The sequence below is a fragment of the Muscardinus avellanarius genome (assembly GCF_963383645.1).
Source record: "Muscardinus avellanarius genome assembly, chromosome: 2".
Classification (NCBI taxonomy): Eukaryota; Metazoa; Chordata; class Mammalia; order Rodentia; family Gliridae; genus Muscardinus; species Muscardinus avellanarius.
Genome location: NC_137787.1, coordinates 5,382,637 through 5,395,749, shown reverse-complemented (window position 1 = coordinate 5,395,749; position 13,113 = coordinate 5,382,637).

The window sequence follows — 13,113 nt, the reverse complement described above, 5'->3', positions numbered from 1 at the left end:
GATGGTGGGCTTTTAGAAAAAGTGGAAGCCTGAATGGCCCACTTGTCTGCTCTCTTTGAAAAACCGCAGAAACCACGGCAGGAGAAATGTGTCCCGGGAAGGGCTGACACGGAGGCCAGCGCTCCGGGAAGGGGAGGACGCTCCCCCAGACAGGCTGGTCCCACGCTCGCAGACACGCGTGTCCTCCACGAGACACATGGGGCTGCAGCCTCCGGCCTGCGTCAGTGAGGCCAGGCGCGCGGGAGGCTTTGCCAGAGGGTGACTGAAAACGGGAGCAGGGGTAAGTATAACGTCACCCAAGCACGCCTCTTGTGGCCTTGGCGACAGCCTAGTGACAAGGACTAAATCCCATCTGTTTACTAAGTACTCAGCAGAGAGGAGCACCCCTCACATTCTGTACATTGGATTCAGTCTTGCAGGAGATTTTTTTTTTTTTTCAGGGGATGGAACCCAGGGGCAATCTACCTCTGAGCTACACCCTGAGCCCTATTTTTTATTCTTTATTTTGAAACAGGGTCTCACTGAGTTGCAGAGGGCCTCACTAAGTAGCTGAGGCTGTCCGGAACCTGTGATCCTCCTGTCTCAGCCTCCCGAATGCTGGGATGACAAGCGTGCGCCGCCACGCCCGGCTTGCAGGAGATTTTGAATGTCTCAGGAGCCGCACATTCATTTCTGTCTCTTGTCAGGTCTATCGGGGTGGTAGTCAGTGTATCAGCCAAGCTTTTAGCTGCTGGAAGAGAGGAGGGCCATGTTGGACGCCCACAGCAGGAGGCACGGTGTCCCCAGCCCTGTTGCTGATGAGCTCAATCGGTGAGCTGAGAGGCTGGCCAGAGGAGACCCAGAGGAGGCCTTGAGAAGTGGTGCATAGAATATGTTCAGATAAGCTGGGCGTGGTGGCGCAGGCTTGCGATCCCAGTATTTGGGAGGCTGAGGCAGGAGGATCGCAGGTTCAAGGACAGCCTCAACAAGCAGCGAGACGTTCATCAGCCTAGTGAGACTTTGTTTACAAATAAAAATGAAATCGGCTGGGGTTGTAGCTCAGAGGTAGAATGCCCCTGGGCCTGGTGCCCAGTACTTCATGTATACATCCAGATAGTTAGAAATAAACATGAAGGTTCCAGGAGTCACATTTTTGGGGAGCCCTGGAGAAAATGAGAGGAGGCAAAGCTTACCTGTTGTACAGGTCTCCATGATTGTATCTCATGGATTTTCTCTACATCTCTTTGTTTGTTTGTTTGTTTCTTTCTTTCTTTCTTTGTTGACACCGGGGGTTGAACCCAGGGGCATTCTGCCTCCAAGATAAACCCCCAGCCCTATTTTATTTTTTATTTTGAAACAGGGTCTCACTAAATTGTGGAGCCTTACAAAGTTGCTGAAATGGCCTCTAACCTGTGATCCTCGGGTCTCAGCCTCCCAGGTTCCAGGATTACCACACTTGTCTCCTACCTCTTATACATGTACTGCCAGTAAGGACAGCTGCTAAAATATTCTCAGAGAGGGTGACATAGGTTTTAAAAATGGCAACAGCAGCCGGGCGTGGTGGCGCACGCTTGTAATCCCCGCGCTTGGGAGGCGGAGACAGGAGGATCGATCGCGCAGGTTCGAAGCCAACCTCGATAGCTTAAGAGACCCTGTTTCAAAATAAAAAATATAAAAATAGGTCTGGGAGTGTAGCCCAGAGGTAGAAGGGTTCCATCCCCACTCCTACCAAAGAAAGTAAAAAGAAAAAGAAAATTTCAAGAGCACCCTACCCAGGTTTCAGAACCTACCTTCTGTTGAGTGTGAGCTCAATGTCACAGTCATGAGGAAGAAAACTGAAAACACTTTGAGTGCTCTGCCCAAGTCGCACATCCAAATCTTTACCAAAGAAAAGATGGCGCCCCGCTCAGCCTCTGTCTCAGCACAGCGTTAGCTTCACAAGGTAACACAGAACAATATAGATTAAAGAAGGGGAAACACAGTAACCGTCAGGAGATACAAACAAACTATTTAGTAATGCTCAGAGCCTATCCAGGAAACATTCTGAGCAAACTCAAAGAAGTGCGTTTTTCTAAGTTGGTACCCTTTGATGCCACACGCTTTCAGACAGTCTTATGTTCCTGATGGACAACCTGGACACGCTTTCCTTATTAGGGAAACCAGGCAGGAATGCCCGCTTTTACTGTTACTGAATATTGTCAGAAGTCCTGGACGATACCACAGGGGGGAAAAACAGATAATGAATGTAAAAATTATAAAGGAAGAAAAAAAATCACTAAATAATAACCTACTTACAACTCTGCGTACTCCACAAAGTATTAGAGTTAAAAAGATTTTCCACTGAATTTTGATTATAAGGCAAATCTTCAAAAACCAATAGAATTTTTATTCATCAGCCATAAAAATGAAAAATATATTAAAATTAAACCCATTCACAAGAAAAACATATTAAGTATTTAGAAATCAGCTTGAGCTGGGCATGGTGGTGTATGACTGTAATTCCAGTACTTGGGAGGCTGAGACAGGAGGATTTCTAATTTGAGGTCAGTCTCAGCAATTTAGGGAGACTGTCAGCAAGATACTGAAAGCCTGTTTCAAAATTAAAAAATAGAAGAGGGTTAGGGGTATAGTTTGGAGTACGAAGGCCCTGGATTCAACCTCCAGTATCTAAACCAAAACAAACAAACAAACAAACAAAAAAGCCTGGCCAATAATATACAAGGGTTCTTCAGTGCAAGTTCAAAATTGTGAAGGAGAAAATATAAAATATTTGAATAAGTGTTTTACATTTTGAGCCAAAATAGTGTAATGTTTTATAAAGATGTCAGCTATCACAAAATTCATGTATAAATTCATTGCAACCTCAAATAAAACTTCGGTCAAGCTTTTTAAAAAGAAAGTCAGTAACTTACTTTAATATATAATATATAAAATATATATAGGAATATATATTATATGCAAATATATAGGAATTTATATATTTTATATATAAATAGCTTATATTTATATATAAATTACATACAAATATATAAATATTTTATATGTGTATATATAAATTATATATACATATAAAAATAAAAGTCTAACTGACATTTAAGTCAGTCTTATAAAAAACAAACAGATGATTTGCCTCAACAGATATGAAGCCATACTTTGGGGTCATGGGAACAGGGCTTTGCGTCTACTACAGCAGAAGACTGGGACAGAATAGAAAGTGCAGAGAAAACACGTTCGCGGGGATCTAATATGTGCTGATAATGTGTATCAATGGAGGAAGGACTAATATAGAAGATGATTTTGAGAAAACTGGCTCAATACAGAGGAGAAAATGAATTGGGTGCCTACAGCAAGCCATGTATCAGAGCAGACTCTTTCCAGCTTAACAAAACAAACATGACAGGTGCGTTTGCAGCGTGGATGAAGGACATGTCACGTAGTATTTTCTGAGCTAGGTCAGGAAAGTGCCTCTGAAACCAAACTTCAAGTGCGCACATCGTACGGCAACCCTGGTGAAGCTGAGGACATTAAAATTAGAGTTACACACCTGTGATCCTAGTACTTGGGAAGCTGATACAGAAGGATCACAGGTTCAAGGCAAGGGTGCAGGAATTTAGTGATACCCTCAGCAACTTATTAAGACTCTGTTTCAAAATAAATGAAACAAAAAGAACTAGGGTGTAGATCAGAGGTAGAGCACTCTGGGCTCAATCTCCAGTAACAAAAAACAAATGAATAAACAAATAAAATTAAGAAATTGAATTCAAGGAGGGATACAATGAATCACATTATTGGATGAAAAAATGACAATGGCCCAAACTGCCATGTATGTAAGGAATTCTTCCAAATTTATTAGCACAATTTTTCAGTCAGCTTTTCTGTCACTGTGACCAGAGTAACTGACAAGCACAATTTAGAGAAAGAAAGGTTTATTTGGCTCACAGTTTTAGAGGTTAATCCAAGGTTAACCAGCTCCAAGGCAGAAGTGGCCTGGTAGCAGGGCCTCAGGACATGCTGGAGAAGGAAAAGCCACTCTCACCTCCTGATGGCCAGGAAGGAGAGAGAGAGAGACATATACAGAGAGAGAGAGAGAGAGAGAGAGAGAGATATGGAGGGCCAGGGACAGATATGGTCCTTACAGACACACACAGTGGCCCAGCTCCTCCAGTTGTGCCCCACCTCTGAACCTAGCAGCAATACTAACACATGAGGTTTAGGGGACACTTTAAATCCAACCCATACCTCCGAGGCCGGGATCGGAGCCTGCCATGAGGCAAGGCCGGTGCTGGGGCCTCTGAGGCCAGGAAAGGAGTCTGTCGAGGGGTTAAGCTGCTGCCAGGGTCAGCAAGGCTGGGACAGAGCCTGCCTTGAGGCTAGGCCGGTGCTGGGGCCACCGAGGCCAGGATCAAAGCCAGTCGAGGGGTTAGGCTGGTGTGGGGGCCAGCAAGGCCAGTATCGGGGCCTCCCACGAGGCAAGGCCACTGCTTGAGCCAGCAAGGTCTGGATCAGTCCACCAGGTAGCCAGGCCACTACTGGGGCTGTCAAGCGTGGGATTGGTACTTGCAAGGCGGCATACACAGAGAAATATCGCAGAAAATAAAAACCAGATGCTTCCTCTAATCAGCAATAACTAGGAGGAAAGGGGCAACAGGAAGAGGTCGAGTTATAGAAAGGGACCTATAGCGAAGCAATTAAGGTGACCAATCAGAGGGTATGGAATAGGGGAGGATGGAGCCTCTTTAAAACGCAGGAGGTACATAAACAAATGTATCAAAGTTAATCACCAAACAAGCATGGGATCGAGGAAGGGGGAGGGAATGGGATGGGGGCTGGATGAGGGCTAATTGGATGATGTGTGCTTGTATATCCTCTCAGGTCTTGTATTCCAACGTGATATATGATTACAATGCACCAATAAAAATAAATTAAAAAAAATAAATAAATCCAACCCATAACAGACAATGTTGGAATAAGGAACAAAATAGAAAAAAAAATATGAGCAAGCAAATTATAAGAAGAAAAACCCAAAAGATAAAAAAAAAAACATGATTGTGCCAATTCTTTAGTTTAAATCAGAAAAAAATGCAAATTCATACAATTGAAAGAAGAAACCATGGACCCTGGAGAAAGGGAAGATTGTAGCGGTCTCAAATTGTCAAGCATTATTTGCTCAAATTAGATAATAACTCACCGCATGAGTCAGAAATTCTGTGCACTGGGGTCTTTTATTATGCAGCACGAACATGGCAATTGATAGCTGACACAAAGCAAAACTGATTTTCATCTTGCTTTGCACTCAAGATAATCATTTTCACAGCCTTCTTTGTTGTTATTTAAGCTGAATATGAAAAAAAAAAAGAACCAGGCAAGAGTGAAGCGCTCCTTGACTGCTTTGGACAGTGACCCTCTGCTAACCGTGCGGGTACAGGTCCGTGGACAGTGACCCTCCGCTAACCGTGCGGGTGCAGGTCCGTCTACACAACACGGGACTTTGATTGTTCCTCAGTTTCTGCAGTTGATCTTCTTTACTGTTTATTCCTTAATACTGCACTGGTATACTTAGGAAGGAGTCTGAGCACAGGTCAGTGATTAGCCTTTGGCCTTTCTGAGAAGCATGGCAAACTTCAGGCAGTCTAGTTGAAGCCACACTAACTGCGAGGTCTAGCATTCAGACCACGGGGAACAACGTGGTTTGCGTCTCTGGAATTAGACACGGCTGGTACAGGCATGCTGAGGCGTCTTATCAGAAACTCCTTCCCAGTCTCGGGGGTCAGCAGGACAGCCAGCCAGCCTGCAGGGCTGGCAGAGGAGTCCCGCTTTCTGAAGTTTTGGAAAACCTCCTGCTCATCAGGCGGTATTCTCTGGACTGGTGGACAGCAGTGGCCAAGAGTGCTCTTCAGAGTCCCCATCCTGAGACAGACCCTAAAGGGAGAAGACACATGAAGGAAGCTTCCAGAACCGCCGCACCTGGGTGATGGGACATGGCTATTACTTTATTCTCTCTGTATTTGTATGCATCTGAAAATGCTCAGAAAAAGAATTGTGTGTATGTGTGTGCATGTGTGTGTGTGTGTTATGTGTTTCTGGAAGTTGAGCCCAGAAGCATTCTTCCTCTATAAGTTGTTATAAGTTGCTGAGGCTGGCCTGGAACCTGCAATCTTCCTGTCTCAGCCTCCCAGACCCTGGGATTACAGGAGTGTGCCACCATGCTGGGCTAGTTTGTTTTAATAAGTTAATCAGAACAGAGCCTGACCTGCACGGTTCCCTCCTCAGGGAAGCCACCAGACATGACAAGCAGGTGCCTGGGCTCCAGTAGGATCTGAGTGAAGGTCTAAAAGCAGGGCCAGGATGGCCGCGGTCATTGCTGTGAATGTCCCGGTACCCAGGCAGAGGCCGCCCCTCCAGCAGAGGTGATCCAGACCACACCCAGGTGGGCGTGACACCCAGTGATACTCAAATACAAGAGAAACAAGCATGGTGGCGCACACTTGTAATCCCAGTATTTGGGAGGCTGAGATAGGAGGATCACAGTTCTCGGACAGCCTCAGCTACTTAGGCCCTCTGCAACTTAGTGAAACCCTGTTTCAAAATAAAGGATAAAAAAAACAGGGCTGAGGTGTAGCTCAGAGGTAGAGTGCCCCTGGGTTCCATCCCCAGTACTGAAACACACACACACACACACACACACACACACACACACACACTCTCTCTCTCTCTCTCTCTCTCTCTCTCAAGAGAGCTGCAGAACCACCCACAGTGAGCCTGTGGGGGCCAGGAAGCCCTTAGCCAGGTGGGGGTCTGGGCACAAGCAACAAGAATGGGAAATGGGGGGCCCCAGTCTTCTCAGGCTTCGAATAGAGTCTGGCCAGGAGCCCAAGAGAAGGCGTAGTAGGATTCACTAGAGTAACAACTCCCAGGACACATAGTTAGTGAAAGGGTATTTATCAAATCATCTTAAGATCTGAAGCAGTGTCCTGCCGAGTGGTCACCGGCACAAGAAGAGCTGGAGGAACCAGCGGCTGGCGGAGCAGTCCAAGAGCTGGACTCTCAGAATAGAAGCCATCAAGCCGGGCATGGTGGTGCATGCTTGTAATCCCAGCATTTGGGAGGCTGAGACAGGAGAATAGTGGTTTGTGGACACCTTCAGCTACTTAAGGAGGCCCTTTGCAACTCAGTGAGACCTTGTTTCAAAATAAAGAATAAAGCTGGGCATGGTGGCACACACTTGTAATTCCCACGCTTGGGAGGTGGAGACAGGAGGATTGCACAGGTTCAAAGCCAGCTGTGCTGGCTTAAGAGACCCTGCTTCCAAATAAAAAAGTATAAAAATAGGTTTGGGAGTGTAGCCTGGAGGTAGAAGGGTTTCCAGGAACCCAGGTACCAGGAAGAAAGAAAAAGAAAGAAAGAAAGAAAGAAAGAAAGAAAGAAAGAAAGAAAGAAAGAAAGAAAGAAAGAAAGAAGGGAGGGAGGGAGGGAGGGAGGGAAGAAGGAAGGAAGGAAGGAAGAAAATAGGGCTGGGGGTGCATCTCAGAGGTAGAATGCCCCTGGGTTCCATCCCCAGTATCACCAAAAAAAAAAAAAAAATTTAGATAAACTGACCTAGATGATAATCCCAGAGTATAACCCACTGGCACCTTCAACAGAGGCCAGTGCAAGATCCCAGAGTGCAAACCCAACGGCAGCTGCGACAGACGCCATTTGACACGCAGGCCTGCCTGTGCGGAATCGCACACAGGGCAGCCAATTTGCTAGACAACGCCTTTTAAAGTCCCCAATTTTTCATTCATACATATTCAGAAATCTTTGAGAAAATAAAATCATAAATATATATATATATTTTTTTTTCTTTGCAGTACTGAGAAACCCAGGGGCATTCTACCTTCGAGCTACACCCCAGCCCTATTTTTTATTCTTTATTTTTAAGCAGGGTCTCACTGAGTTGCAGAGGGCCTCACTAAGTAGCTGAGGCTGTCCGCGAACCGTGATCCTCTTGTCTCAGCCTCCCAAATGCTGGGATTACAGGAGTGGGCCACCATGCCCAGCATGAAATCTTATATTAAAAAAAAAAACTAAATTTTGAAGTCTGAAAGTGACAGCTGACAGTCTTCTTGAAGACACTGAAATGAAATGTGCCCACGGGCTTCATCGTTTCCGAGGGCAGAGGACTCAGAGAGATACCAGTGACGGCGAAGTGCTCCGACAACCTAGGTGATGGTTCAGTAACCACCCGTCGGCGTGACTCATTCACTTGTCAAAACAACCGCCCCGAGGAGGGGCTCTCATCTGGCACCCCACCTTCCCACCTTGACATCTGGGGGTTGAACACTGAGGGATCAGCAAAGCAGAATGAACGAGTTAATGACACCTCAGCCTGGCAGGTGAATTATCTCTCCTGTCCTAAGCACTGGAATTCCAGTACTCAAGAAGCCAAGACAGGGGGATCACAGGTTTGAAGCTACCCTGCGCAACTTAATGAGGCCCTCAGCAATTTAGCAAGATCCTGTTTCGGAAGAATAAATTAAATAGGGCTGGGAGTGTAGAATTCATAAAATAGGGCTCAGAGGTAGAATACCCCTGGGTTCAAGGCCCAGTACTCGAAAAAAGAGGGTAAAGGAAAAGAAAAAAGAAAAGCACCCAAGAAACAGACAGGACGGGACTTGCCTGGATGGTCCTAAGGCTCTTTTTCTTTGTATCTTTGTTTTTCTCTTTCCCCACATACTCGCCCTTCTCCCCTCTGCCCGCCCTTAACACGAGGCTGAGGGTTTTAGTTCAGGATTTGTCATATATTTGACCAAGTTTTGTACCTTTTATTTTTTCTATTTCACAAAACCAAAGGAAACTTATTTCTTCCCAGGACTCCTGATTGATCTCTTTCCTTCTGTAGATGACCATCCTTTAATTTTGCGCATATGGCATCTATTTACCCGAGTGATTAAAAAAGAAAAAACATAGAATGACCCCAGGCAGTGGGCGTTGCTCCCTGGGACAGGATTTCAAGCCCGTGTGTGTGTGTGTGTGTGTGTGTGTGTGTGTGTGTGTGTGTGTGTGTGCGTCTGAAGGACCAGGTGACAGATTCTGCTGAGTGGGGCCTCCAGGCTGTATCTTCCTGATACAGGAGCCACCGGGTTGGCTCCAGAGCGCGTACCTGGTGATAACGTTTCAATGTCACATACTATATTAGTTTGTTAGGCTGCTAGAACAGCATATCACAGGCTGAGCGGTGGACACAACAGAAAATTAATGTTCTCACAGCCCTGGATACTGGAAGTCCAAGATCAAGGAGAAGGCTGCTTTGATTTCTTCTGGAACCTTCCTGGTGACAGGCAGCCCCTCCTTCTGAGCGCCACCCCAGGTGGTTTCTGTGGATCCAAACCCCTTTCTCTCATGAGGACACCAGCCATTTTGGACCAGAGTCCATCCTGACGGCCCCATTTTAACTTAAACGCCTTTGTAAAGACCCTGTCTCCAAATACCGTCCTATTGTGAGCTACTGCAGGAAGGGGTCTCCACATGGGAATCTGGAGGTGACACAGCTCGGCCCACAACAGGTACAGTGTTGTTCTCGACCTTGGCTTCAGATGGCTGTGCCAGTCCCACGCATATATCCCTGGTGGGTTTCTCAGCCTCCTTGATTCTCACACTCCACATCTTCCACATGCAGGTGAGGCTCGCTGGCCACAGGGCCCGGGAAGGAGGTGGTGACAGGGTGGTGGAGCGCCCAGCCCGGCTGGTGCACGCTCCCCTGGTCCTCCTCGGCTGGTGCACGCTCCCCTGGTCCTCTCCGGCTGGTGCACGCTCCCCTGGTCCTCCCCGGCTGGTGCACGCTCCCCTGGTCCTCCCCGGCTGGTGCACGCTCCCCTGGTCCTCCCCGGCTGGTGCACGCTCCCCTGGTCCTCCCCGGCTGGTGCACGCTCCCCTGGTCCTCCCCGGCTGGTGCACGCTCCCCTGGTCCTCCCCGGCTGGTGCACGCTCCCCTGGTCCTCCTCGGCTGGTGCACGCTCCCCTGGTCCTCCCCGGCTGGTGCGCGCTCCCCTGGTCCTCCCCGGCCATCTCTGCAGACACAAGCCTCGTGTTGGGGTTTGGATGTGTGACGCCTGCGGACAGCACGTCCATCCCCAGGACAGCCAGACTCAGAGGCGGGGCAGGGCTGGAGGAGGCTCATGCTCCCTCCCTCCCTCCCTCTCTCTCTCTCTCTCTCTCTCTCTCTCTCTCTATATATATATATATATATATATATATATATATATATATATATATATCCTTTCTCCTCTCTCCCTTCCTCTCTGTCTCTTCTCCTCTCCTCTCTTCTCTCTCCTCTTTCTCTCTCTCCTCCTCTCCTCTCTTTCTCTTCTCCTCTCTCTCATCTTCTTCTCTCCTTACTTCTCACCTCTCCTCTCCTTTCTCTTCTCTCTCCTCTCTCCTTTTCTTCTCCTCTCTTTCCTCTTCTCTTTTCCACTCTCCTCTGTCTCCTTCCCCCTCCTCCTCTCCTCCTCCTCCTCTTCCTCCTCCTCTTCCTCCTTCTTTTCTCTCTCTCTCTCTCTCTCTCTCTCTCTCCCTCCCTCCCTCTCTCTCTCTCCTCTCTCTTTCTCTCGGCGACCACAAGCCTGCAGCTATTCTCTACCAAACCAGTCACAGGGGTGTTCTCTGCCCATGTGTCCACCTTGGAGCCGGGCAACCATGGGCTGAACCTTTGAAACCATGAGCTCCGTCAGCCTTCCCCCTTCTCAGTTGCTCTCCTCAGGTTCTGGGAAACAGCAACAATATGGCTGACGGGGCACCTGCCTTGAGCAGCGCGGTGGGAGTGCCCTCGCAGGGGGCAGCTCTCTAGGGCACACTCTCTCCCCGGGTCTCTAACTAATGACCCTGGCAGCTCCGAGGAGGATTTTGGCCCAAACCCGAGGAAACTCAGAGAGAAGTGGCTACACTTTGCCTTGGCAGGAATCCCATGTTTAGGTTCTGGATCTGAAGAGGAAAATACAGGCGTTAACTTCTTGTACAGACAGCTTGAACCCCAACATTCCTGCCGACCCCAAGGTCACTGAAGGGCTGCGGAGGCATCTTCCGTTGTTCTTCTGCCTTTCGTTTCTTAGCTTCTATTTTTAAGACGGCTCTTCAATGTTTCAGGGTTTTTATCCTCCTCTTGGCTAAATATGGATCTGTAATTAACATATTGTCACTTAGCAGATTTATATTTACCATCATTTATGTCCGGCCCTCCTCTGCTTTTTATAAAGTGAGAAATGAGACCTCTTTCCAGCTGATTAAAAATTCCTTTAAGACTCACTCCATTTCAACCCAAATGCTACTTTTTAAACTTTTGCCCTTACTTTCTCCCATTTTGTTTATAATTTACTTTCAATGGACAGAGGATGTTGACAAATCAAATATCATTTTACCAATAATACACTTCTTCTGTATTTTACCAATAATACACTTTCTTCTCTGCTCTTAACCAGTGAAGGGAACGCCGTGTGAGATGGCAGCCTATTTCTCAGACTCTAATCTCAGACTCTAATCACTGCCTGCTGTCTTCAGCCTTGCCTCTGCCTAGTAGGTCCATTCTGCCTGGATTCCATCCTAACTTCTTTAGGTCATCACGTATTTATTTATTTATTTATTTAGGCACTGGGGATGGAATCCAGGGGCCTTCTACCTCTGAGCAACACCCCCAGACCTATTTTATTTTATTTTATATTTTATTTTATTTTTACTTGGGAACAGGGTCTCACTAAGTTCCTGAGACTGACTTCAAAACTGCAATCCCCCTGTCTCAGCCTCTCACATCCTGGGATTACAAGTGTCCGCCACCACCCACCCACCTATCACACTTTTTAAAACATCCCCCATCTGAAAGTGCTACGGGATCCCAGTTCTCGCATATGTGAATCCACTTTGGGGTGTTGCTAAGCAGATGTGCACCTGCTAAATGACCTCCTGGTTTCCCCAGCAGCACCACCAAAGACTCACCACAAAGGTCTTGTAATGGGCACGAAGGCTTTTTTCCATCCTGGGTCCTAGTGGTTCACAGAACACCCCATCAGCCAAATTAAACCGACTTTTTCTTTGCCACAGGGTCTGTCCACAATCCCTTCTATGTCCAAGGTAAAATACTATTAACATTTTTTTTCTCCAGAAAAAAGTAAGAAAAATAGTATGAAATTAAAAATGAAAAAACTCAGCTTGGAAATGGAGAAAAAACTCTCCCTAGAGCTGACTTAATCCAACAAGGTGAACCAGAGAACTAGAGAATAGGCCACTGGGAGTTTTGCACAGGACCTTTAGTACTTGTTTGTCTAAACAATCACTAAAGTAGGATGTGGAGGACGTGGACCCAAGCTCACGGGGAGTTTCTCTCTGGCTCCTGGGTGCAATGGCAGGTGCCCTGGCAGCTTCCGGGGGCTGGGCGTCCAGGAGCACACGGCCGGTGTCTTGCCATCTAGTTCAGAAGCGTGAGATCATCCAGACATGGGAAATCGAGGGTCGCATGTTTTCTCTCATATGTAGAAGCTAAAAAGATAAAATGCAAGAAAAGAGGCCTTGTGAAAATTAGGAGATGAACAAGTGGAGTCATGGGAGGGAGTTGGAGGAGGGGACCAGGGAAGGGAAGAGGGGAAGGGGAGAGACAGGAGAAAACAGACCAATAATGGTCGGTGCACGTATGGATGCACCGCTATGAGGCTCACTATTGTGTATATCTATGATGCACCAATAAAAATTACTTTAGAAATGTACTGACTACAGGGGCGAGTGAACACCAGCGTTGTGGAACAAGAAAGGGTCCTTCCTCTGCCTGCACTGGCGCCTGAAACACCACTTGACGGAATCTTGGAGTCCGTGGTTTCTTTGCAGCATCTCCAGCCCCTGGCTGAGCTGGAGGGCACACCGATCGGGACACACATCCCAGCTCTCTCCTGAAGTGTGTTTTCTGGGGCATGCCCTCTCATTCCACCTGCACCAGCTCCTTCCTCATCTGTGCCCTGGGGCGGAGCGGCTGCTGAGCTGCCCGCCTGGCTAATGTTGGAGGAATCAGGTCCTCCAGGGAGATCATGGGGAGGATCTGGAAGAGTGTTGAGAGCTGTGTCCATCACAGACACGACTCTACCAGCAGTTCCTTGTTCTGCATCAACTGAGAGCTAC